The 26,681-nt window shown below is 39.3% G+C and overlaps 1 protein-coding gene and 1 long non-coding RNA gene across 5 annotated transcripts in view; both read left to right on the top strand.

Annotated features, from left to right (window-relative positions):
* Nucleotides 1–3,364: 3,364 nt before the first annotated feature.
* LOC306802885 lies at nucleotides 3,365–7,744 on the top strand. Of its 2 annotated transcripts, XR_013774506.1 has the most exons (3): nucleotides 3,365–3,477; nucleotides 6,223–6,273; nucleotides 7,571–7,744. It is a non-coding gene; the product is annotated as an uncharacterized lncRNA (long non-coding RNA). The 2 variants fall into 2 exon arrangements; XR_013774507.1 differs by lacking the exon at nucleotides 6,223–6,273 and having other exon boundaries at nucleotides 3,376–3,477.
* Nucleotides 7,745–23,808: 16,064 nt separating this feature from the next.
* Nucleotides 23,809–26,681, top strand: part of WDR17 (WD repeat domain 17) — a 75,707-nt gene continuing 72,834 nt past the window's right edge. For 2 of the 3 annotated variants that reach the window (XM_079305676.1, XM_079305677.1), the window contains exon 1: nucleotides 23,851–23,973. The gene's annotated coding sequence lies outside the window, so the exon portion shown is untranslated. Of the gene's footprint in view, nucleotides 23,974–26,681 lie in introns of all 3 variants that reach the window. The other variant, XM_079305678.1, reaches the window with a different exon arrangement.

Genomic DNA, 26,681 nt, shown 5'->3' with positions numbered 1-26,681 from the left:
GGAAGGAGCAAAATTATTTTAGTTTACCTGGAAGGTGGCAAATAATACAGTAATAATCAAAATTTCTATTTTACTTTTGGAATAAACTTAGCTGACTGTGAGTAGATAAAATTAACCTGCTTACTCTTTTGAGACAAGTAGTTTCTGAAATAAATTTCCTATTATAAATACAATTCCAACTCTACACTTACTGAATTTCACTTGGGAAAAAAAAAGCAATCTTTACACTCTGGGGCATACAAAGTAAAATCTGCAAGTAAACATACCACTTATTTTAAAGTTATATATTTTGACTACTATTAATACAGTGTGGAAAAGTACATAACATTTTTAAATGTTTCACAGTATAAACCACATCAAAAGAACTCTATTCAGTTCCAAAAGCAACTGTTGCATTCACTGTGACTTGGCAGTATGACTGCTTTCTGTTTGCAGTACTGTTCTAGTGACGGGAATATTAATTTTCAAAAACCTCTATTTAAAGAACAAAGTATTTAACATTCTAAAAATTATGTTAGCCTTTAAATAAAATTAAGAAAACAGGAAGCAGCTATACAAAAATATTTCTAAAATCACTTGAGAGCTGTTGCTTCAGACTTCGTTTTAATGTTACATATTTATATTAACAGCTACAGAATATTCTCTCATTTAAATACCTAAATTTCTTTCCTAAGACATGTCAGAATCAGACCCTCTGGACAGCATCCCAGGTTAAGCCAGGGAACAATCCAGAACCTGCCTACAGAAACAGTGAATATGAGGACCTGCTTTTCCCCAGAGGTCTGGGAAACAAAAAATGCCTCAGTAATTCAAGGCAGGTTTTGTACCAAAAAGCTGTAATGATTTTGCATCTTTTGTGGTTCAAAGTCACAGATTACCTAATACATAAGCAACATCTGCATTATGCAGTCAAAACCACAGACATATCCAGCAAAGAAAATGTGTGTGAAACAAGCAAGGAGGCTAAATTTTCCCTCTGCATAAAGTAAAACAACAGAAAAGAGGACTGGGAATGCAGTCTAAATCTCTTGGCACAAGCTAGGATAAGCTTTAACTTTTCTGCTCTTTTAAAGAGCTTACTGCAATGTCTGTTTAGAAGACCAGTGAGGTTTGCTACGCTCCTGGCTGTTGCAAATATATCTTGTTTGTTCCAGAAACATACAGGGTATGATTCAAGATAAATCATGCATCAGACTTTTCAGTCACATGACTGGGGATGTGTTCAGCATGATGGTCCCTGCATGCTCTGTGCAGAAATGACTCAGAAGCAAGCCACACATTTGTCAATCCAAGCAAGGGACACAGCAGGAATTAAAATCACTAACAGCTGGGTGAGGCTCAATACATCCATGTAGATCTGATGCATGTAATAGAGTAATAGGTGATGATTGATCAATATCACATTATGATATAATACTTAAAAAGATGAAAACAATGTATCTAAAAAATAATAAGAAAAGGGAAAATTGGCCTAGTTAGTCAGTTAATTCATGGAAGTGTGTGTGCTCACTGGCAATAGGAAGGATTCTTATTAAATAGTTCTTTCTTTGAGGCTTGAATACTTTCCCAGAGAGCAGGACTAGAATAAGAAAAAAAGTATTTTCACAAGTAAATCCCATGCCTCCTGCTTCTTGCTGATTTGTGGTCAGTGTGCAGTTAAATTTTCATATATGTGTTCAGATCTTTTCAATACTTTTATAAGAATTAGATATAAGATATTAAATATAATTATTAGGCATCAACAAGTTACCTTAATTTTATCTGCTTGGTCACAAGTCTGAAAGTTTGGATCCTATGAGAGGACTCCAGGAACAAAGCTTGATATTTTAAAGGATATAAATAATATCATGTTCATCAATCAGAAGGCCGTCTAGGATTAATCAAGAGGAAAACTAAGAAATGCAGAATTTACAAAAATCCACCCCTTTTCTGGCATACCTTCAGTAAAGTAGGTATCAGAAGGAGGGTAAATGCCAACTGCTTCTCTTTCAATAATTAGGAGATAAATATTCTTTTGTAAAATGCAGATGGAGAAAAAGAAAGCATAATTTACACCACGGTACAATCCAAGAACATTCACCTGTGTGAAATGGAAGATGCAAATTAATTTTCCTTTTCTGCCTGAGGCAATTCAAATATTGTTTTAATGATGTATCCTCATCACCAGATTGTAGCATCCTCTGGATGGGGCATTCCTCATTTCTCCCAACTGATGTTAAGAACAAACAGATACCCCATTCACATCCCAAAGCCTATGAACTGTCAGGCTGTATTTTGATCCCTGTCTTCTGACTTTTCCCCAAGAAGATCAGTGCCTCAGCAGCTATGCTTTTAGATGCCCTGTCTGATCCTCAATGATCCTCTCTTACGCTTTCCATGGCCAAGTTCATCCAAAGAGTTTCTTTTTCACATTTCTCTTACAATCCACTGGATAGTAAAATGGCAGTTTGGAACCTCAATCTCCTTTTGCTACTTCAAATATTTAAGAACCAAAACTAGCAATTAATTTTCTTTCTTACAGATTTTAAAATTCTTTCACAGGTGCTACTAAGCTCACTATACAGTCTATAACATACCTCCTGAAGGACTATAAAGATATACATGCTGGGAACTAAGCAACATAGGAATTCACTAGAAGTTTTTGGACATGTTTTATGGAAAATTAGACATATCCTTTGCTAGACTAAATTTTGCAGGCTTTTTCAATCTTTAAAATACCTTTCCGGAAAGGTATTTTGCAGAAAAGTTTAATCAAAAAAAATCAGTCAGCATAAGAAAACACAAACCCACTTGAAACAGTCCTAGGGGATCAAACCAAAACATCTTAACACCCAATATTCACCTTTGATAAAAGGGTTAATTAAAAGATACCTCTAGAAGTAAAATTAGGACTATACCTCAATATAGCCTAAATTTTCAAACAAATTTCATCTGTAGCACTCTAAAAACTTCATGGGAGCCCTCTTCCCTCCTTTTAATGAAAACAAAATCAAGCAACAAAACACTCCTTTGCCTACCTAGCACCACCAAGGCTGGCTTCAGTTGTAAATAAAACACCACAGTTGCCAGTTGAACAATTTCAGGTTTCAGCAGTCTCAGACTAATTCTACGATTACCGTAGTCAATTGCTATCTTCAATATTAAAGACTTATTAGACATTATTTGAGTCGATGCTTTAGATGTTTCAATGTCCCTCACTGAGTGGAATCTTGCTCTTGTAGATTATGTAAGAATAGAGTTAGCAATGACCACAACCATTTAGCTTTCTGTGTTATTGCTGCGTCTTATTGTATCATAAAATATCCTGGGCTAGAAGGGAGCCACAAGGTTCAGCAAAGTCTAGGTCCTGACCCTGCAGAGCACAGCCCTAAGAACACCACTATGTGCCTGGTGTCTAAACACTTCTCAAACTCTGTCAAGTTTGATGTTGTGACCATTTCTCTGGGGAGCCTGTTCCAGTGCCTCACCATCCTCCGGGTCAAAAAACTTTTCTTTATATTCAATCTAAACCTTCTCTGACACATCTTCATACCATTCCTTAGGGCACTGTCACTTATCACCAGAGAGAAGAGATGAGAACCTGTCTTGCCACTTCCTACTGAGAGGAAGCTATAGATGACAATGAGGTCTCCCCTCAGTCTCCTCCTCTCCAGGCTGTACGGACCAAATGATCTCAGCTGCTCCTCTTTCCATTTCCCCTTATTTCTATTGCCTTCCTTTGGACACTCTCTAATAGCTTAATATCTTTCTTATGCTGTGGTGCCCAAAACTGCACACAGGAATCAAGGTAAGGCTGCCTCAGTGCAGAGTAGAGCAGGACAATCCCCTCCCTTGCCTGGCTGGCAATGCAGTGCCTGATGTCCCTCAGGACACAGGTGGCCCACCTCCCCACCAGGGTAGAAACTCTATTTGCTGTTGATTAGGACCCCCAGATCTCTTTCTGCAGTGTTGCATTTGGTCTTTTGTTCTCTAGTCTATCTGTATCCAGGGTTGTCCCTTCCCAGGTGCAGAACCCACCACCAGCCTTTGTTAAACTTCATGCAATTGGTGATTTCCCAACCCTCTATTTCATCCAAGTCCCTCTTCAGGGTATCCCTGACTTTGAGGGAGTCACCAACTCCTCCAAATTAACTATCATCTGCAAACTTACTTAGTATTTCTTCAAGTCTTGCAACAAAATTGTTTATGATGCTGTTGAAGAGCCCTGGCCTTACAGTAGAGCCCTGCAGCAACTGGTCACTGACCTGATGATATCACATCACAGTAAACCCCTTTGTGCCCAACCCATGAGACAGTTGCTCACCCTCTCACATGATGTGTTGGCCCAGCTGAATAATTTTATTCAGAGGGATACTACCAAAAGATCTGGTTGGCTTCCTCTGGTCAGCTGCATGGGTTACATTTTCATATAAGGAAATCAGGTCTGAGAAACAGAACTTTAATGAAGCCATGCTGGCTGTAACCAATGACTGTGTTGTCTTTCAGGTGATTTCCAATACCTCCCAGAATAATCTTCTCCGTAATTTTACCAGTCACTGTAATGAGATGAACAGGCCTGGAATTTACAGGTTGATTTTTCTTGCTCTTCTTGAAAATTGAGACTACTGTCTCCAGTTTCCAGTGAACTGGGATCTCTCTAGATTCCCAAGACCACTCAAAAAATCATCCAGAGAGGTCTTGTAATGACATCAGCCAGCTCTTTGAGTATTCTCAGATGAATCCCATCAGGCCTCATAGATTTACAGGGATCCAGCTGGAGCAGCAAATCCCACATGAATTCAGGGTCAACTGGAAGTTTATCACTCTCACAGCCATGATCCTCCTGCTCAGGATGCTGAGACCCCCATAGCCCAGGAATGATGTTGAAGACAGAGGCAAAGAAAGCATTAAACAATCTCTGCCTTGTCAATGTCTCTGACTGTGAGGTTACCATCCTCATCCTGATAGGTTGATGCAATTTCTGAACTGCCTTTTGACATTAATATATTTTAAAATCTTTTTTATTATTTCCCATAGTTTTCACCAGCTTGAACTCCAGTTGAGCTGTGGCCACACAGTTTTTCTCTCTAGACTGTCAAGAAGCATCTTTGTGTGCCTTACATGTCACATCTATTTGCTTCCACTGGCCATATTCTTTCCTTTTTTTGACTTCTCTCCTGTGGAAATTGAGATGGACAGGGAGCTGGCTTCACCTGCAGATGCAGACAGCTTCAGCTTCAAACCCTGAGAGACACCTAGCTAGAAGGAAGGACATTCTTTCCATTGCTGTGAGAGAATAGAGAGAAGAGTTGTCTCAAAGGAACTAATATGTTAACTAGCTTATTACAAGCAAGATGCTGTTCTTGGTTTTGATATATGGTTGGCTAGTGACCAGCTACATATGTGGTTCTGTTCCTTATCCTCATTATTGATTGGATCCTGTACCGTCTACCCCATCTATATACCTCTGTACTTTCTGGGTTTCAGGGTCTTTGGAGGTTGCCCCTTGTACCATGTGGTTTCTACATTTGTTACTTCTACATTAAAAGTTATTTGTCTCAAGGCAACTCCATCATTCCTGTCTCTCCATATTTACACCACAAACTCTCTGGCTGGCCCAGTTCTGTTGTTACCACTTGCAGTGGTCATAATCTCCAAAAGAAGATTATTGGGCATCCAAGTTTGTCTTCTGCACCTCACCTGCTTGACTATTGACAGTTTGGAATTTCCAGGTCTTGTGACTTTAGAAGGTGTTGCTTAAAAACTGACTAGTACTGATGGATCTCAGCATCTTCAGGAGCACTTTTCCAGGGAACCTCACTCCCTAGTTCCCTGAGAAGCCTCAAGTCTGCTCTTATATCCAGTGCTGAAGTTTTGTTGGCACTGGCACTTTTCCTTCTGTCAACAGAGATTTTAAACTGGATTGCTTTGTGGTCACTGTGGACAAGGCAGCCACCAATCTCCATTTCACTCAGACCCACTCTGTTAACATCAACAAATCAATGAGGACATTTTTCATAGTTTGCTCACTTGGAGCCTCAACCATTAAGTTATCATCCAAATGCCTTAGGAATCTTCCAGACCCGTTTGTGACAGCTGTGTGATGCTCCCAGTTAATTTCTGGCAAGCTGAAGTCTTCCATAAGGACAAGGGCACTTGAATTGGGGGTGTCTCTTAGTTCCTCAAAGAATAACTCCTTGGTGTCATCACTCTGGTTAAGTGGTCTACAATTGATTCCCACAGTGGCATCCATATTACTTGTTTGTCCCTTAATCCTTACCTAGAGACTCTCAGGTAAGCCATTGCCAACTCTAAGGTCCGTTTTTGTCGAGTTCAAATTTCATACTCCAGTGGCCTATGAGTTCCCTCCTGGTGTCATCCCTATGACTTAAATAACTCGGGGGAGAGAGGGGACATTGTACACATACTAAACCTCAAATTATTTTAATTTTAATTAAACGGTACTGTAATTTTACATCTGACCTTTTTCTCTTTCACGTGTTTAGACTTTTCACTTTCAAAAATATTTACCTTTTACTTTCAACAGGAACTTCCTTAGGAATGCTCAACTTATTTGTATTCACGTTCTAAAAAGTTCCCTGCTATCTACAAGCATATTAGCTATTTATTTGGCTCTTCTAATTCCCACTTTAAAAATTTTAATCCCTACATAACCACTACTAAACTGAATGGGTGGATTATTTCTACAAAAATTTTGAATTTAAATGTGTTACTATTAACATATATATATATAACCCCTCAAAGAACTCTTTTCCTAACTGCATTTCAAACTAGACCTTGTATACTGCTCAAGGCTGAAATAGAGAGATACTGATATTTTTTCAGTTCTATTAACAGTGATGCTGAAAAGCAACCATTTATGAAATTTAAATTTCTGCATCATCATCCATCGGAACACTCATTGAGTCAAAATAAGCACTTTGCATAATTTTAAACATCTGCATTTCATGCTTTTTAAACAGCAATTTTTTTTTTTTTTTTTTGCTTACAAAGAATACACTGTATTTCAAAGCCATTGGATATTTAAAAAAAAAATCACACCACTGCAATTTACATTGAGAACAAAGCCCCAAACCTAAATGAGTCACACAGAACATTTTTAAAGCTTTTTAGAATAAAAATTTTAATCAATGTTTCACTTAAAGCACTGATAAAACCTGAACTATAACATGAACAATCCTGTTACCAGTTTGTTCCCACTGTTAAGGCAACTGCCTATTTCCTCCAACTAGCAACAATAACAATCACACACCATTTTAGACAAAACAATGCCAATTGTTTGTCCAGTCAAATGAACAAAAAGGTTTGTTTTTACCAAACAGAGAGTGTTAAGCCAATGATACTTAGGTACAATGGCGACCCATTGGGTAGAAGTAATTACATAAAAACCATTAATCTGGGGAAGATGAGGATGGAGATGAGGGGATCAAGATGAATCAACAAGAAACAAGACCAGCAAAAGGGAGAAGTCAGGGAATAAAAGAGACCTGGTATGTAGACAAGCTACTGGTCATTAGGTTTGTCTGGCTCAACTTGTCCATGTTTATGAATGCTCCATGTGTTTTCACAGGTGTCTGCAATGGCTGGCTGTCCCTGCAATACCTGTGGCTGTGTCCCCACTGTGTGTGCCCACTTGGAATCAGCCTGGCTAGAGACTGCCTGCAAACAGAGAGAAGCTGCCACTTGCATCTAGCAAGGTTCACTGGATTCAGCTACCATCAAAACAAATCATATTATTTTAACTCTGAACTGGCTAACACTAATTTCTTTAATTTTATGGGATCAATTCACACTTCCTCTATCACTAAATGTGAGGGAAAATGAAAATAGATGATCATATGATCCACTTGCTCTTGTGTATCTTCTATACTATTTTTCTCCTTCATCAGTTTACTACAGAAATATTTAGCAATTATTTGGTTATTTAAACACACTAGGATAGCTATAAGATCATTTTGAAAGGGAAGTTAAAAAGTAAGTTTTCAAGACATTTAAAACAAATGGATGTAAGCACTACTCTATGCTGTATCTATTAGGACTGAAGAATCAGGACAGAAGAAGGTTTAAATTGATTATAATCTGTAACACAGATATCAATTCTGTCTTCCAATAATAAATGATGGCAAACAACTCTGTCCGAATAAAATACCAATATAGTCAAATATGTCAATACAGTTTGAAGCAAGCACCCACAGTCCCTTTGGAAACTGCAAGGACTTTCACCATTAATTCCAATGAGAGAAACAAACTATTTCATATTATCAGTCCAGCCTCCATAATTTCTGAAACAAATATATGCCTATCAATTTTAAAACAGTGTTCATGGAAATATAAAAGAATATAATGAATTGTGAGAGTTTTTAGATTGGATTTTGTTTGAGTTTTCTGTGCTATAGGCCAGTTTCTATTGATTACTCTTTCTAATTACTATGACAGCACTTTTTAATCACAACAGGATGAGAATGCCCAACAGCTAAGACAGCATAAAAAGAAGCATTCCAAGCCTTCTGCATCAAACTTAGCGAGTCTGCTTTTATTATTTGTTTGGTTGGTTTGTTTGTTTGGTTGGTTGGTTAGTTTGGTTTCTTTTAACTTTGTTTCTTTTCTTGTCAGGTCAATTTAAATTGTAGCTTTACCAGTACTGGTGGAAAACACAACTTTTTCACATTGTTCACAGAACAGTATTTTAACTATATTGATATTTTTCTTTTAAAAAAAATACTTTACAGATGAGAAAGTGAAATAAGTGTCATAAGCTTTTCAGTGAATTTTAATTTGGTGCAATGCAAGTCCAGAATTAAGGTACTTGAAAAAAGCATATATAAAAAATGTTAAGAGATACTTTTAAAGTCTAGTGGACCAGCCATCTCATGCAGGTAAAATTCTACATAAGAAAACTTAGAAAGTTTGGAAATGGAGGCTAAAGGTGAAGCAAGATGGATTTAATATTTAAAAAACTAATTAAAACCCTCAGTCTATAGATAATTTTTTAAGTGATGAAGCACTAATGGTTATCTTACAATTAGTGCAATTTTGATGTGAAAACTCATCTAGAAATGACTGAATCAATAAAAGTTGGCAAAGTTTTTAAGAAATAGAAATATATCATACGTGTATAAAAAGTGTATATTTAAGTACACAAAAGTATATAATGTACATTTTCTAAACAGACAGAATTCACTATACAATATAGCAAGGATGCTTATGGAAGAAGCAAATGCTAGAAACACTGGTTATTTTATTCCATGATCCAAATTCTGTTGAAGGGAAATACGCACATAAGCTTTTCCAACTAATTAAACATTGTTAAAACTCATAAATCAAGCAAAGTCAGTGTATCATTTTAGAAGTTTAAAGTTCTAGATGCTACTTAGAAATGTATTCAGATCAAAATTCATATTCCTTACTCACAGAAAGACTTCTACTGAATTCAAAGGAAGATTAATTTGTGATCTAGCATGCAATCACTACACTTGAATAACTTCTCACTGAACTGTATATCTGGTTCACCTGTACCCAGTTGTAGAACCAAAGTCCTTGCAAGTTCTTCAAGACAGAAAATATATCTAATTCATTCTCTTTATTTTGGAAGGAAAAAACATGTATTTGCCTAAGAGGAATTAAAAGATGTCACAGAAACTTCACATTAATAAAAGACAGAGAACAGAAGTAGATTACATTGGATGTTCAGTATGACAAGTTTTTTTCTATAATAGCCACTGATCATTTGCAAGTGCTACATAATTTGAAATTAATGCATCAGACTTGGGCACAATACAGTTCTTCTGTGCCCTGTCTCTCTTGACACAGATCTAAGCAGGTATATATTTAAAGACTCTTTTTTTAAAATAAAATTGAATAGGCTAAATACGATGTGCAAGTGTGCTACTTCAGGATTTGTAATAATAAAATGTCAAAGAACAAGCTGCAAGCTGGTTTTTTTGCTTGAGATACTCAAAGAATTAATTTTATGCTGGCATATACTGTAATTAGAAATAGCTCTGTGCATCATGATTAAACTAGTAGCTATGGAAACCAAAGCAGACTAGAATAAGTGTAAAAGAAGAATAGTGAATAAGCCAATCATAAAATTCCTTTAATCTGTTTATTTTTAATCTTTCTCGTAATGCAAATTGGAATACTAAGGGTCAATACTACTTTTTTACTTTTTTTTAACCTTTGTATGTTTGGAAAGAATAATGTAAAACATTATTCTTTCCAAACTACTTCCTAGGTATTAGATTTTGTTTTCACTCCAGAATTTCTCTACCCACACAATCTTAGGTGTTAAAAGCACACCATTTTTAACGATCCATTCTGTATTAAATAATTGTATCTATTTATCCCTTTATGAAACGAGAACTCCATGTTTTCAACAGCTGAAAATCTCCATGGTGCTCTGTCCCTTTAGCTATTCCAACAGCCATCTGCTGAACGTGTTCCAGTTTAGCAATCTCCTGATGGGCGTGGGGGAAGGATGGACACATCTTCGAGCCGTACTCACCTGATGCAAACTCAAACACTGAATGAGGGGGAAGAATCACTTCCCTTGCTATGCATGCTGCACGTACTGTGACCACCAAGCAGGCAGACAGCCTTCATGACACAGTGCTGACTCACGCTTAAATTCTCACTCAGCCTCTGATCTTTCATGAAAGAGCTGTCTCGGGCAAGCCACTCACCAGCCTAGGCTGCTGCATGGGGTTATGCCAGCCCAAGCATGTCTGTTCTTACCAAACTTCACCAGGTACCTCACAGTCAGGGTAGCTGAGGTCCCTAGACATCATGCTGTACACCTCTGTCCTTTGAGACATACAGAGGAGGTGCATTCCCACCTGTGTTGTGGCACTAGTCCCTAATGCTTTAAGAAACCATGTCAAAACACTTGTTTAAATCAAGGTAAACAAAATTGTTTACCTCTTGTATGCTCATTTACAGAGACAGGTGCCTCATTACAAGATGTAATTAGGTTAAACATGGTTTGTCCTCAGTAAAACTATGATGGCTGTTATGAATCACATTATTTACCTTGCTGTACCTAATAATAGCTTCCAGGAATATTTATTTCATATTCTTCCTGGGAACTGAGATGAGACTACGTGGTATACAGTTCTCTGAATATCCTTCCTCCTCCTCTCAAAGATGAGCATATAAATTACCTTTCTCCAGTTACTGAAGACCTCTCATAATCACCATAATCCTTAAAGAAAGATAAGAAACAGCAATATTGGATGCACACCCAGCAATTTTCTGGATATGGACAAGCAAATTGCTTATATAACATTTAACTCAGTCTTCCTCTCATACAGTTAGCATTCCTCTACCCCAGACTTTCCCAGGAGGCACACAGGTCTGGGAGGCTAATGACCAGAGGCCTGAAGAGATCACCTTAAGATTTTCAAATGAAATGGAAAAACAATAGGTATATTAACTATATCACATATAAGGAAACTACCTGCCTTCAGACAAGGACAATTTATGACAATGTCAATATTTGGTACATCATTGGGCCATTAATATGAGAGAACTGTTCAGAAAGTACATTTTCTCAGAAGATGGCTGTGGAAGGGGATCTGGTCCAAGGATATGCCATTCCCTGGGCTATGGCAAAGGATGAATAAACATTTCAGATACCATGCTTAATATTAGTACTTTCAGACAGCATTTAATTGTTGATCAGTATCATGCTTTGAAATTAAACAATCCTATAGATCCAACTAAAACCTTTTCTCCCCATTGCCCAAATAACACCAAAGCAGAAAAATCTTACACTTCAACCTCTCCTTTCTAGAAAACACTTGGTCTAATAATTCTAATAATTCATAATTCTCAGGTAAGTGTTTTCTTGGGCTACTCCTCTGGCTGCCTCCCAGCGCTAGTGCAAATATTCGTAAAAAACAAGAAGAGCAATACTTTGAAGGTCAGAGACTTTTTTCCCCCCTGCTGCTTCTTCCTGGAGTTTTTGTGCCAAAATGTGCTTCCTATTACTGTATCTCCTCTACTGCATAGGTTCTTCTAAAAGAAGAAAACCTAGTAGAACCAGTGACAGGATCTCATCAACACTCATCATACTAGAATATACCTATCATTATAGCTATCTTTAAATTCATTATAACTATCATTATAACTATTTTTAAATTCAACATCTGTGTCCTGTGTCCTGCTTGGTGGCTACATTCACCAATTTTTGCTGCATTTGAAGCCACACCTTCATCAGTAGAGACAGGTAATAATTTCTTTGGGAAAAAAAAAAAGTTATCAACATAAACTGGATTTAGTTTTGCAACTATATTTTCACAACTGGAAGAGGATAGAATGCAAGAGTCCACACCTACAAAAACATGCTGATTAGCCATGCCCCATGACTATAAAACTCTTACACTGAAAGACGAGAAAAAGTCTCAAATTACTATCATTACTATGCTATTGAAATAATTATAGTTTTAAAAGTTTCCTGAAAATTTTTTCCTTGCAGAATACAGGGACTCTGCCAATGAATCTAAGTGATTTGGGAGAAAAAAGCTAACCAAAAGGGCTCCAATAAAATGAATTAATACTCAGGATAAAGAAACCATGTCTACCGAGGTTACCTGTGATATTTTATCTGTTTTGTTAATAAAAGCCAGGAGTTTTCAACACAAGTCATTAGCCAAGTATTTTCAGTATTATCAGTATTTCTTCCTATTCCTTTCATTATTTTATGTATTATCATCCTCTCTTTCTTTATGTTAATAATTTCAATGATTGCACTAGCTTTCTCATGCAGCATCAAAGCATATCTGACAATATCCTGATCAGTTTCACTATTAGCAACAGGATTCACACAAAACACAAAATTCCTCAGGACGATATTACAAAAAGGATTATGGGTTTTTTCACACTTGAGAGCATTCTTCTTTTCAAAGATCACCAAAATGTTGCGTATTTCACAAGCAGCACTTCTGAACAAGCTTTCTTCAACATGTTCCTTTTACCCATCTACTGGCATTATATTTTATTTTCTTTACCAAAAAATTGATTACTGCAACTTTGTTGAGCCACTGTCTACCCAGCTCTGAAGCAACCACTGAACTGTTTCATGTGCTTATAAAGACAAGAAACAATCTCCTTCCAGGACTACTTTTTGCGGCAATTGTATTTGGTTTATGCGGCAAGGTTTTGTAACAGGGGAGGGGGCAAGCACTGTTTTCCATACGAACTGCATTCCTCTGTGAACCGAAGCAGCTCTAATCGATCGGGGGGCGGAGGGGAAAGAAAGGAGGAAAAAAAAAAAATAAAAAGGTTGTTTTTATGATGGAGCGGCTACTTGAATCAAGATGGATAATTTTGACTTAAAAAATTCCTGTCTGAGATTAGGAACAGCATGTCCGAGCGCATGACGCGCTCTCCATCAGACCTCAAATCATCCTGCAGCTCTCCGCCTGCAGGAGGCTGCGGGAAAAGCATCTCCCTCCATTCCTCAAGGAAGAAGGATTTCCACTCACTTTAAAAACAGATGACGTAATCCCTGATTTCCCCCTCCCACTTTTTATTTTTGGGTGGGCTGGGGAGGTGGGGCGGCGTTTTGTTTTGTTTTTCCATAGAAGAGAGGTATTTACCACAGGCTAGGGAAAGAATCAAGCAGAGTAAAGAAAACGCAGAAAGCCAAGAGACAATTTTTTTCCAGGTGCGGTTCTCGCATTCGCTGGGCACCGCTCAAGAGCGGCTCCCCGACTGCCGGCCGTGCTCCGCTCCCCGCGCATCCCTGGATGCCGCAGCTGGCGGGATGAGGGGAGCAGGGCACAGAGGGACAGGGGACAGGGTTCGGGGGACAAGGGGCAGGGGACAAGGACCAAGGGACAGGGGACAAGGCGCAGGGGACAGGGGACGGGGGCGGCGCTCGCCGCCTGAGGGGACACAGCGGCGGAGCACGGCGCCCCCTGCCGGGCGCTCCCCGGCAGCGCCTGCGGGTGACGTCACCGCTGCAGCGGCCCCGCCCTGCCACCCACCCACCGCCGCAGCGGGAAAAGGCTCCCGCGGGAGTTCACCCTTGCCTGGCTTCTTCTGTCCTCTCCTTGCTCTGGTCTGAAAAAATTTGGTAGCAGATTGTAAAGAAAGCCTTGGAGAATGACCTCTCATTAAGCAGCCATCGGCTCAGGTTATTCAGCAGAGCCAAGTCGGTGATGTCACTGGCGTACCAGTGACAACCCAAATGTGAATTACCTTTCTGTGGCGCGATAAAAAAACAAGCCTGAATAAGGTGCAGAGCTGGTGAGGCAGTCGGCAGTTCTACCATTTCACTGTGTTTTACAGGGCCAAGCAGCATTTCTCACAAAACAAACACATCCTGCCATGCAGGTGACACAAGCAATTAGCTCCCCCCTCCACCTCATTAAAAAATAACCCGAGACCGAAAGCAAACGCAGCCAAATAACAACAACAACAAAAAAAAAAAAAAAAAAAAAAGCGCAGAAAACAATCAAACAAAACCCTGAAAAGCAGCCCAACACTCTGTGGTGGGTTGATTCTTCTACAAAGAAGGTAATATTACTCTTCCAGATTCCCCAGTCAAAAACTCCTGGAAAAGCACATCTCCAGCCACAAAGGCAACCTTCCTATTTTCTGTATTTCTCAGCAGTGTTGAATGAAACTCTCAAGTTCCACAAGCAGAGCGTGCAGGGTCAGGAGATGGGGTCTCCCAGCACCCAGGTAAAAGCATTGAGATGGTTACTGCAGACAAGTGCTCTGAAAGTTGCAGTGTTTGCAATCAGAGAGGAAAACTCTTTTTTTTTTGGTTGTTTTTTGTTTTGTTTTGTTTTGTTGGGGTTTTGTTTGTTTGTTTGTTTTGTTTGGTGGTTTTTTGTTTGGTTGGTTGTTGTTTGGGGGTTTTTTTGTTCATTTGTTTTATTTTGTTTTTTCCAGATCTACAGGTAAAAATAGAGTAAGAACATAAAGACAAAAGTGAAAAAAAAGGGGGTGGGTAGGGGGAAGAGCAAAAAAAGCAGGGAATTGAAAAATATCCTTCACTACTTCAAGATAAAAGGGAAAATTAGAATGCTCTACCTGCTTTTAAGCTTCAGTTATGCAGCAAAAGGGGACATTATAACAATCACAGAGTTTGTAAATCATCTGGTACAGAACAAGTACTAGATTTGGCTTCTACCGAATGTAGTGGTGTATCCACTGGATTATGAAATGTTCTGCATTATGAAAAGAAAAATTAGCTATTTTGTTGAAGGGTACATTGGTACATTTCTCTTATGTTTTGTTCATTTAGGCAAGCCAAATATATATTTGCCATTATTTAACAAATGTGGCAGACTAAAAAATGGGCTTGACCCTTTTTCAGTGTTGCATTATATTTTATGAATTATACAATGCATTTATCAACTATAGTAGCTCTGCTGTACTTTTCTAACTCTATGTTTGATGTTCCAGTAAATTCTATCATGTTGAAAGTGTGTTTTAAACAAACCTTATCTTTCTTTTTCAAGTATGTCCAAACACAATCTTGCCCCCTTTGAAATCAGGGACAAAATTTTTGTTTGATATAATGAAAGGTGAGATTCATTACACTTGGATCTTACTTCTATAAAGTTCTCTAAAAGGCACCTTTTAAGATGCATTGCTTCTATAAAAGCAGTTATAGTATAACCCTTATTTTATGCAGATGCTATGATGCTCCAGATTTGAAGGCAACAAGATCTCAGTTCTGAAACTTGGTCCTGTTCCAGTTACATCTGCTGTGTTGCTTTCTTGCAAACAACTGATTTAACCTCCAGAGATAAATAAGAAAGCATTAAGAAATTATACCTGCATGAAAGCACTTGACAAGAAACATAATATCATACTTTATTCAGTGAAAACTGAAGATTTTGAATGGCATCAAGGAGCGAGCAGAAGGAAGGGCAAAGAAAAAGGATCAAAAGAAAATCTGATTAAGTAGAATTGTTCTTTAATCTTCCATATTTTGCATATGAAGGATTAATGCTCATAATGTCTTTCTACAGAAAAAAAGTGTGTGAACTCTAACTTTTTAATTCTTCAGCAGAACTGTAACAGCCTGACATAATTTTACTGTGTATTGACTGTATTACTATCCCTTATTTAAGCTATCAAATTTTACTTATAATCAAGAGATAATGGTAGAAGATGAATGAAAAGCAGAGAGAACTCCTGCTAAGGAGAGGCTACACTGAGGTAGATTTGAAAACTCTAAAAAGCAGAGTAGGAAGAGGGCTAGAAGAAAATTAACTTCTCAAGGATAAAAAGTGCAGATGATGAACTAAAAGAAGTAAGAAGGAGGCAGAACAAAAGCGAGGAATATGGTAAGAACATTAAAGAAATTATTTCATAAACCCATGAGGGAAGAGGTCAGAAGGTAGTTACGCAATTTAGTAGACTGACAATGAACAGGACTAGCACAAAACAGAAGTTTCAGCAAAAACAGAAAACCCTGACTAGTCTCCAGAGAAAACCAATTTCTGAAGTGTTGATATCTGGGCCACACATGCCACGTGCTCTGTAGTGTCATCCTACAGCATCACTGCATGGCCCCTGCCCGCAGCACACAGCTCTACCACGTATCCCTGTTCCATGGCACGCCCCAGGAAGCTCCATGGCCCACCCACACTGGACACAGCACTGTATTTGAAATCACTTATCCCACCTCATCTGGATCCAGCCACTGCTGTTTGAGCATGACAGACTTTCCTGGCCAAAGGGGTGATTTCAGTCTTTGTCTCTGATGATAGATCTGGTTCTTCTGCTGGCAGATCTGGGCCTTAGCAGTGCCACAATATCAAAGTTCATTGGAAGTGTTAGGAGTTTGCAGCATGAGTAGCAATAGATTTAAAGCAACACAAAATTATGGTACAGCTGGCATCTTTTGTTGCTTTTGAACTATTGTTATTGAAGCAGTTGTACAGCTTCTTCCTTTCTATCAGCAGACTTATTAATAATGAGTAGAAAAGTCCATCATTAAAGACCTGATATTACCCCAGCTTTTGCAGTTATCTAAAACTAAAAAAAGTGATTTACTAATTGCTATAAAACAAAACTCGTAACACATAGGTTCTCATACCTAATCTGTTAATTCAAAATAGTGTCCAGATATTCAGAAGAAAAAGAAAGAAACCTAGTTCACAGGATTTAATGTGAGATGTGTTCCCAGGTTAAATGTGAGCTGAGAAAGTTTGATTAGAAGTGCATGAAATAAACTATTTGAGACAAAATATGATTGCTACCTGTGAAATAAGGGGTGCTGTTAGTGGGGTTGAATGACAAAACAATTTATACCTATCCTTCTCTCTCCCTTTTTTCCTTATCTCTGAAGAAGGATATGCAGGAGAAGAAGAAAGCAACTGAGAGGGTGAACACACTGTACTTTTACACCAAAGGGTCCATTGAGCATATCTTGTAATATCCAGCAGAGCTCAAAAAGTTAATTCTTGGGTTTATCATCTCTGGTTCATGCATTTGATATTTAATGATGCAAAATTGATGATTTGACTTGATGATCTTGAAGGTCTCTTCCAACCCTGATGATTCTGTTATTTTATCATGGGCCACTACATAAGACATTGTAACAAGGAAATAATGATTTCAAGTAGAATCTCAATTGTTTAATCATAGATCTGGGTAGTAGAGACCAAAACATAGACAGGCATTTCTGCTGTAGGGCCTGAGCACATATCATGACATTAGTAGGTACTGCCTTTAACAAAAAGGCTTGTGTATGGTAATTGTTTTGTATACACTTGCTTGTGTTGCTTAAGAGCTTGTTCCTAAACAGATGTGTAACAGCATAAAGTTATCAGGGAACCTCTATTCCAGTGCATCAAATGTATATATTCTGATCTGTAATAAAAGGAGTTACATATAATTACACTTTCTAGAAAATTTGCATTTTCTGCCTCAAAGGAATTCTGCCAATGCAACTGGAACTGTAAAAAACCTGAAGATGGGAACCAGAGAAACCTCAATAGGTTTTTGGTTCTGAAATATTTGCTTTCAGGTTACTTTTTTTGTCTTCTCTGTAGACTAGAAATTTAAAGAAAAAAGGAAAGGGAAGGGAAGGGAAGGGAAGGGAAGGGAAGGGAAGGGAAGGGAAGGGAAGGGAAGGGAAGGGAAGGGAAGGGAAGGGAAGGGAAAAGGGAAGGGAAGGGAAGGGGAAGGGAAGGGAAGGGAAGGGAAGGGAAGGGAAGGGAAGGGAAGAGGAAGGGAAGGGAAGGGAAGGGAAGGAAGGGAAGGGAAGGGAAGGGAAGGGAAGGGAAGGGAAGGGAAGGGAAGGGAAGGGAAGGGAAGGGAAGGGAAGGGAAGGGAAGGGAAGGGAAGGGAAGGGAAGGGAAGGGAAGGGAAGGGAAGGGAAGGGAAGGGAGGAAAGGAAGGGAAGGGAAGGAAAGGAAAGGAAAGGAAAGGAAAGGAAAGGAAAGGAAAAGGAAAGGAAAGGAAAGGAAAGGAAAGGAAAGGAAAGGAAAGGAAAGGAAAGGAAAGGAAGAAAGGAAAGGAAAGGAAAGGAAAGGAAAGGAAAGGAAAGGAAGGAAAGGAAAGAAAGGAAAAGGAAAGGAAAGGAAAGGAAAGGAAAGGAAAGGAAGGAAAGGAAAGATATCAGAAAAGGAGGTGTTTTGCATTACGAGATACTGGTCCATTATGCTCCCAGTTAGAAAGACTTGAACTCTGCAAAGTATAAGTTAAAATACTTATTATAATAGCTAAAAAATAATGAAATAGAGAATAGTGCAGGTAATCTTACCTTCCTTTAGATGCTTAGCACTCAAAGCTGTACAGTATTGAACAGGCCTCTCTCTGGTCAGCGTGCAGCACAACAAGCAGACCCTGCCTGTATAAAAAGCTACCCCATGTTGGTCGTTTGGGCCACTACAGGTTTTTTTTACATATATTTATAACTATATTCATAATTTCTACTCCTGAACAGGCAAGATGTTGGCGGGAAAACTTCCTACTGCACTTCTAGATAATGGCAAAGCCTCCAGGTGCCAAGTGGGAGAGGACTTGCAGTCTCCTGTGTCACAATGAGCTGACAGTGTTCTACAGCCAGAGGCTTGAGAGCCTGGTGGGATGTGTGGCCCAGCACAGCACAGGCCTGAGCCCTCACAGGTTCAATGTTATCTGGGCCAGTAGCTCTGCAATATGCAAAAAAAGAAGAGGGGTTACCTCGCCTAAACACCTACTGCCACTAAAACTCTGGAGATAGTTTAAATTTAGGTGTTTAAAATTCCCATTATAGTCAGTAATGATCTATTCAATATATTCAATAGATTAGTGCAAACAACTAGTTTTATCCTAAACTCCTAGTCTCTAGGAAACTGAGCTACTGGGCACTTGCACAGGGCAAGATCGTGGAAGATCTTGTGGGATTCCTGAGAGAAAAAGCAGTAACGACCTACTGGTCCAGCACTTCAAAGTGAATCTCACCCAAGTGCTAGATTTGGTAACCAGAGTCTGTCTGCCAGCCTGTTCAGAGTAGTGATTATCCCTGGCTACTGCTTTTTGAAAACTCATCAGCCAGGAAGGTCTGTCACCTTCTTGTTCCTCATGTCCTGCAGTGGCTGTTGAAAGTCTAAATTGTACAAGTCACTAATGACAAGTGGGACTTTCTGATTTGGCCTGATCTCATTTGCAAATGTTGGACTCATTGCATTTCATTTCCTGAAATGAATTCTAGGCAATCCCAATTCTATAACTACCAACAAACATCAACACCACTGCCAAGATGGCAATTGCTCTGCTTAAAATAGTTTATGAAATGTTACTGATTTTAGTCACTGATTTTACTGATTTTAGCAGAGACTGTGCAGAGACTGCACCTAATAAAACATCTGCATGAACACAGTGAATTAAGCTTCTTTCAAGTATTTTCTATTTTTGACACCTTTCAGTGAGGACTTCTTAGGAAAAGAAAAGGGGAAGAAAACCACCAGCCTGAGTCTCCCATGAAATCATTTGCTGGATATAATTTCTACCTCAATGAAAATGAGGTAGAAAGGCCTGGCACTCCCTGCCAGGCAGCAAATGAATAGGATCACTAGTGGGAAAAAAAAAACCAACCCAACCATTCTTAGTGAGAAATTAAAATAATATTTACTTATTCCCACCAGAGGTCACTCATATCATAGGAATAAAATGAAAGTTACCAAAATTCTAAGTACTCATTGATTCTAATATGATGGAAATTGAAATTGCATTCTCAATCAATTTAAATTTCTACTTCTACTAGTTTTATTAAATAGCAATAATTGGGATAAATGTATCCTCCTTTAATAACACAAGTGCAGGAGAAAATAAAGAGCTCTGGTAAGAATAAGAAACAACTAGAAGGTTGTTTTGCAGGAAAACTTCTGCAAAAGATTGAGGCCCTAATAACTATAACTAATGATGTAGATAAGACTCTGTATGGTGGACATGGGTGGCAATAAACTACTGCATTTCACCTTGATACCTTTATTTCTTGAGCTGAAAGTCACAGAGAAGCTAGAAAAAGTAGGATTTATTATTAGTAGTGTGTAGAGCTAAATACTTTGCATAGAGAAGTTATTAGATATGCCTATGTTAATCAAGACTCCTAATATTAAAAGTTCTGTTTCTTTTCCGAGTAACTAAAATAAAACACAACAGAGATTGCAGTGCTAAATATCATCTCAGAATTCAAAGAAAATTACTTTCTGCACTCAGATGTAATTAGTTCTATTTAAAGAAAAGTTTTCTATCCTTTACATGTACAAGAGAAAGAATAAAAATTATTTTCTGTTAAAATTCTTTCACTCTGCTAAGCATTTCTTAGGCCACATTTGTCATACTGCTTCCAGTTTTGGGCCTCCAACACAAGAAAGGCATTAACAAAAGGGAGTAAGTTCAGTGGAGGACTGCCAAAATAAAACCATGGGCAATCTGTGTCCTCATAGCTCACCCTGCTTTGAACAGGAGGCTTCATTAGATTGGCTCAGAAGGTTCTTCTAATCTGAATCACTCTCTTTTGCTGTATTATGATCCTGTGAACCACAGTCTGACACTTTCCTAGGAATAACCTCTAGGCAGTTCCAGTCACCCTAGACCAAAAGAATGAAGTATAATTAGAAAAGATAAAGTCAACAAGTATGGTAATTTGTATTTATCAGTTAGATCTTATCTAAGAGTGAAAATAGGCTAGATTTCTTCAATTGGTGGAAAGGTTGGCTGAAAAGAGCTAGGAAAGAATGAGTGGACAAAAAAATTGAACAGACAATTATTTGCTATCATTAAAAAAGGAGAGCATGAATTTCCAGATGGATGTTTTAAAAATAATAAATGCAAATGTAAAAACTAAAAATGCAAAAATGTAAAAACTAAAAACAGTGTTCAGTGTTGTGGGATGTTTTGGAGATTAAAAGTCTAGGATGGTGGATAAATTTGCAGGGTACATAACCATGATCTTGAATGCAACATTTAATGTAAGAATCTCATAGTTTATAATGGCCAAAAGATACAATATCAAGAGTGAAATAATATATTTCTTTTCCATATATTTTTTGCATTTATCTCTCCTAGAAGCTTTTCTTACAGTGTAATACTTAAGGGCCTTTTGTACCATTCTCTGTCTGCACCCACTTCTTGTACTGACTGTTGTTGGAAATGGAAAATAGATAGTGCCTGAGACTATGACCAAGCACAGTTACTATGATCTTTTATGAGATATTTTAGGTTAAAACATAGAGTAGTTTTCTGAGGAAGGAAGCAAGCAAATGAAAGACAAGTTTCACTGGCAGGTGATGTATATTTCAAATTTTCTGCCCAGTAAATCATAGAAAAAGTGATTCCTTATCCACCTCTTCTCAGTTCCTTCTGCTAAAGAAGAATGTCAGGAATTGCACAGTACAACACATCTTTTCAAGCAACAGGCTGCTCTTTTGTAGAGGACAGGATAAGAAATTATTTATTCTTATTTGAGCGTGCATACATGTCAGGTACGGTGGATTGTGTTATCTTTATTCTAAGAAATCAAGAATTATCTTCGGGACTGTAATTTCACAGTTCATTGGGTATCTTCACATTATTTGCATCACTTTGACACAAACTCAGCAATAATAAGGTGATAAACTGAGTTGGACCAGAAATTCTTCTGGTTGAAATATAATTTGAGGAAAAAAACCTTTTCACTACACAGGTTCCACAGTGCAAGCCACTATCGAGCTGCACAAACAGTTGGAGGAGGGAAAAAAGTAGAAGGGAAAAGTAATTGGATGTTGCCCAATAAGTGTCTGTGAATCATAAACCCACACATGTACGTGACAGCCCCAGGTGGAGTGGGATCTGGTGGAATGCATTTTGTGACTCCTGTTTGTTATAAGTGAGAAACAAAAGTCTCGATATTCAGCAAAATTTAGATTGCTTTATTTTATATAGACACAGCAACGCAGCGCTGGGGATACATGGGGGGGTCACTGTCCACTACATACTGTCGAACTCTGGTTTGCAGCTCCTTTTCATAGCACGGTTTCTTCATAGTAATCAATAATTGTTACTTTTTTGTTGTCATAATTTTGCCAGGTAAGCAGTTGGGTCAAAAAAACTTCCGCGGGACCTCTGGGTGACGTGAAATGTCCGGACAATTTGTCAGCTCTCATCGATAACCATCTGGTTTTGGTAGATAAGAGACGGCAGAAGTTGGGAAGTCTGGACTTAGCAGATAAGTCGCAATTGATTACACAAAGGCAGGAAATCTGATTTTGCAAAATCTTTCATGCCGCGGGAAAACCTTGTTTTGTTTTACAAACTGGTATCAAATACAATTTACTTAGAAAACACAATATTCATAACAGGGGGATTTAAAACAGAATGATTTAATCCTATATTTTCCTTTCTTTAGTGTCATGCTTCATTTCAGACCCAAGTATTCTGGTTTCTACAAACCCCAACACTTTTATGATTAACACGAATCTTTTATCAATTACCACGTTTGACGGGATTACTGCGTTTAGTGTGCAGTTCCTTTCAGCCCCACAGCATGGAGCCACGGCCTCTGCGAACGAGGCGCAGCTACAGCTAAATGACTCAATATCCATGACACTTTACAGTGCTTGGCTTGACAACTGGGACGTTTGGAGACGGACCCCGTGGACATCCTCGGGGAGCGCAAAATCCGCCCTTCCCGCCTGCCGCTGGTTTCTGCTGTCCTCACAGTAACGGGGAATGCGAGCTCCGAAACCTCCCCTGCCCGGCCGCCAATCCCGCACGGAGCAGTCACACAATCACAGCACCACGAAGGCTGGCACAGCCCCTGAGGGCCAGCAGCCCAAGGGCCGGCAGCAGCCGGCGCTGCCCCAGCCCGTGAGGCGCGGGCGGAGCAGCCGGGCCCGGCCGCGCGTTGCCCGGTGACGCGGCCGCGGCGCGCGCGCCGGTGAGAGCGGCGGGGGAGGGCGCGCGGGTTGCCCGGAGACGGCGCTGCCGTGCCCGGCTCCTCTGCCCGGCTCCGCTCTGCCCGGCTCCGCTCTGCCCGGCTCCGCTCTGCCTGGCACCGCTCTGCCCGGCTCTCCCGTGCCCGGCTCCGCTCTGCCCGGCTCCGCTCTGCCTGGCTCCGCTCTTCCCAGCTCCGCTCTTCCCAGTTCTCCCGTGCCCGGCTCTCCCGTGCCCGGCTCCGCTCTGCCCGGCACCGCTCTGCCCAGCTCTCCCGTGCCCGGCTCCGCTCTGCCCGGCTCCGCTCTGCCCGGCTCCGCTCTGCCCGGCTCCGCTCTGCCTGGCTCCGCTCTTCCCAGCTCCGCTCTTCCCAGTTCTCCCGTGCCCGGCTCCGCTGCCGCGCCGTCGGCAGGGCAGGGCAGAGGAGGGAAGGGAAGGGAAGCGCGGCGTTCCGTGCCCCGCGGGGTGCGGCGCGGCCCGGGAGGCTGTGGGGGTCGGCCGGGCCCCGCCGCCCTGCGCCCGCCTGCGCTCCCGGCGCGGAGCGGCCCCGGGGAGCTCTCGGGGCTGCGGGCGGTGTCTGAAGCATCCAGGAGCCGTCTGACGGTACTGTCGGGGTTTTGCGCTGTTTTGGGGACTGTCCTGCTGTGTGTGTGTCTCTCTACAAACGTGCTTGCGCGGAAACACGAACTTAAAATCGAGTAAAGGCGAGGGCAGCAATGTCTGTAAGATGCACGCTGCGTGGCAAACGCTTGCCCTCCGCAGGGAGGGAGAGCTTTGGGCTTGTTTGTGCTATAAATGCTCTTCCCAGGTGGAACGAGTGTGGGAGGGGGAAGCAAGATCAAACTTAGAGAATTTTTAAAAAGTCATTCAAATACCAAAGCAAACTACAAGCTAAGTAAGCAAAGCTTGTGAAAGTGGATTTAAGACAGCAGACTCTGAAAATGACAGAATAAGTTTAAGGTTTTTTTTTCTCTTCTGTAAATTCTTCTAATATTTTGAGAGATGTTGCTTTACATAAACATTGTCATGCAACAATTTGATAAACTGTTTTGGAAGGCTTGAAGATGGCAGCTATGAAATCAAAGCCTGAGCGAGTTCTTTAATTACTTGTAATGCTGCAGTGAAGAACATAATCCTGGATTTTAGAATCGATGAAGACTATACTGTTCTTAATAATAGGCTTAACCATGGCGTGATATAGAAAATAAACACTTGGAAATTTCCTTTTTGAGCCCTAAACCCTGTTGCTTCAAGAGTCTCTTTCTGATTGCCATGCACTTAGTCTTTCAGAAATTTAATGGGTTAGAAATTTCATTCTTTCTCTTTCTAACTAATTCTAGAAGGTTTGTTCAGGAGTCTTGAGCCTTCTGGTTTTGTACATTGTTTAAAAATTTTGCCATGATTTTATGCAGTTACCTGCTATTCCTAAGAGTATAACAGGGGAAGAATTCTGATAGGAAACACATATGGTAAACAGTAAGATGTTCTTCGAACTTTAGTACAGAGTTATTTTCTTTAAGTTATTTCTGGCAAGGCATATTTCCCACTCTTTTAAAATAAGTTCAAGGTTCTAATCCTTGCACTTCCTATTTTTTGTAGTCCTAAGATAAGGAAAATACACTTCAGATGTGACATTTCTTTCCTAATTGCAGGTATAACTGTATAAGTTCTTGATACATTATTCTGTTAGAGAGTAAGTGCCTTGTACAAATCAGTCTAGATAATTTTGTGTTATCATTATTTATATTTTGCATTTCAAAACTGCTCAAAAGCTCAGGCTAGCCATTATTGATGGCAGCAGCTGAGCTGTGCTATGAGCACTCAAGAAAGGCAGAACCTTTTGTGGTAATCTTTTCTCCACTTGCATCCTATAATCACACCTTGGCTGTATCCATTAGGGTCATTTATTCCTTATCCTGTTCTAGGACTGGTTGGAGAATTTGGTTTTTCTGATATGTGTGGGATTTATTTGGCTGTCATTAAAGGCCTGCACAACTTTGCTGAGTTTTTTTTATTTGTTGACAATACCCTTTATTAGTTCTTGAGGCATTGTCAAGTGTAAGAACTTGCCTCTTCCAGTTCTTTCTTTGTTGGTGTTTTAATTTACACTGATGACTTTGACTGCGCTGTTGTCTCTGCTAAGTCTTCTTACATTGTTTCACTTGGACTGCTTTGTTTAATTGTATGCGGGAAACTGTGTGTAAGTAAACAAGTTGATAAATAGTGATTTTTAAGATTTTCATTGATGGTGAATCTTTTTGTTGTTGTTGTCCAGTATCTGATTTCCTATTTATTGATGGTAGAGGCTCTCAGAAGCAGTTGTTGCAGTGGAAAAGGATTGATGTAATCTTTTTTTTTTCCCTTGGAAAGATTGATATATATCTTATATTGATGAGGTTAATACTGGCTTTCCTCTGCTTAGTGAAGTTTTTTTTCTTAATGCTACTGCAGACTATAAATTTGCCTCAGGTTCAGGAACTTTTACTTACCTTCTAGCCAATATGACCAATCTGAACCCAGCTACTTAGCATGTATGGTATCTTGATTCACATAACATTCTATATCTCTGATAAATGCCTCCTCGATTCATTATTTTTTAAACCTCTGTATTTAAATATTTAAATCCATCTCTCTTGAATGTGCTGACCAAGCATAGTGCGTGAATGACTGGTATAATGGTATTAGGCCTCCTTCTATGTTGACAATATCTAATCTAATATGTTATATATTTCTTCTGGCTATATCCTGTTGGTGGCTCATACTTTCCCCATGGTTTATTACATCCAATATTAGATTCATTTTATAAATTTTTTGGGTTTTTTTTTTCCTTCTTTTCTTTTAATTGATTCCATTCTGCTTGATGTACTATAGTTGTATAGTATGTAATCAATTTTATGGTCTCTTAAAATCCACCACCTCTATTTGTATTTTTGGCAAGGGGGGTGAGGGGGACAACACACAGCATTTTTCTCATCCATTTGAGTTATATGTTTTAAGATCTAATTTGTTTCTGTCTTAGGTGTAATTGTTGAAATTTACATGTACCATTAAAGAACATGCTCTGTAGCCTCCTGCTTAATGAGACATAAATGGCTTAGTTTGTTGACAGCCTGAAACCTAATTATTTGATTTTAAACTTCTGTGTTCTCTTTTTCAGTCTAGCTAAAGAATAATTTGGAAGTTTTATGTTAGAGTTGATGATATAAAATTTTTTTTTTACTCCACGTATGTTAATCAAGGTCTAAGAGAAATAATTAATGCCACTATTTTCATTCTCCTAACTATCTTTTCAAGTTGTTACCTATTGTGTG

The sequence above is a fragment of the Erithacus rubecula genome (genome assembly GCF_903797595.1).
Source record: "Erithacus rubecula genome assembly, chromosome: 5".
Classification (NCBI taxonomy): Eukaryota; Metazoa; Chordata; class Aves; order Passeriformes; family Muscicapidae; genus Erithacus; species Erithacus rubecula.
Note: the sequence above shows the minus strand (reverse complement) of the source record. Positions and strands in the feature narration are given on the sequence as shown.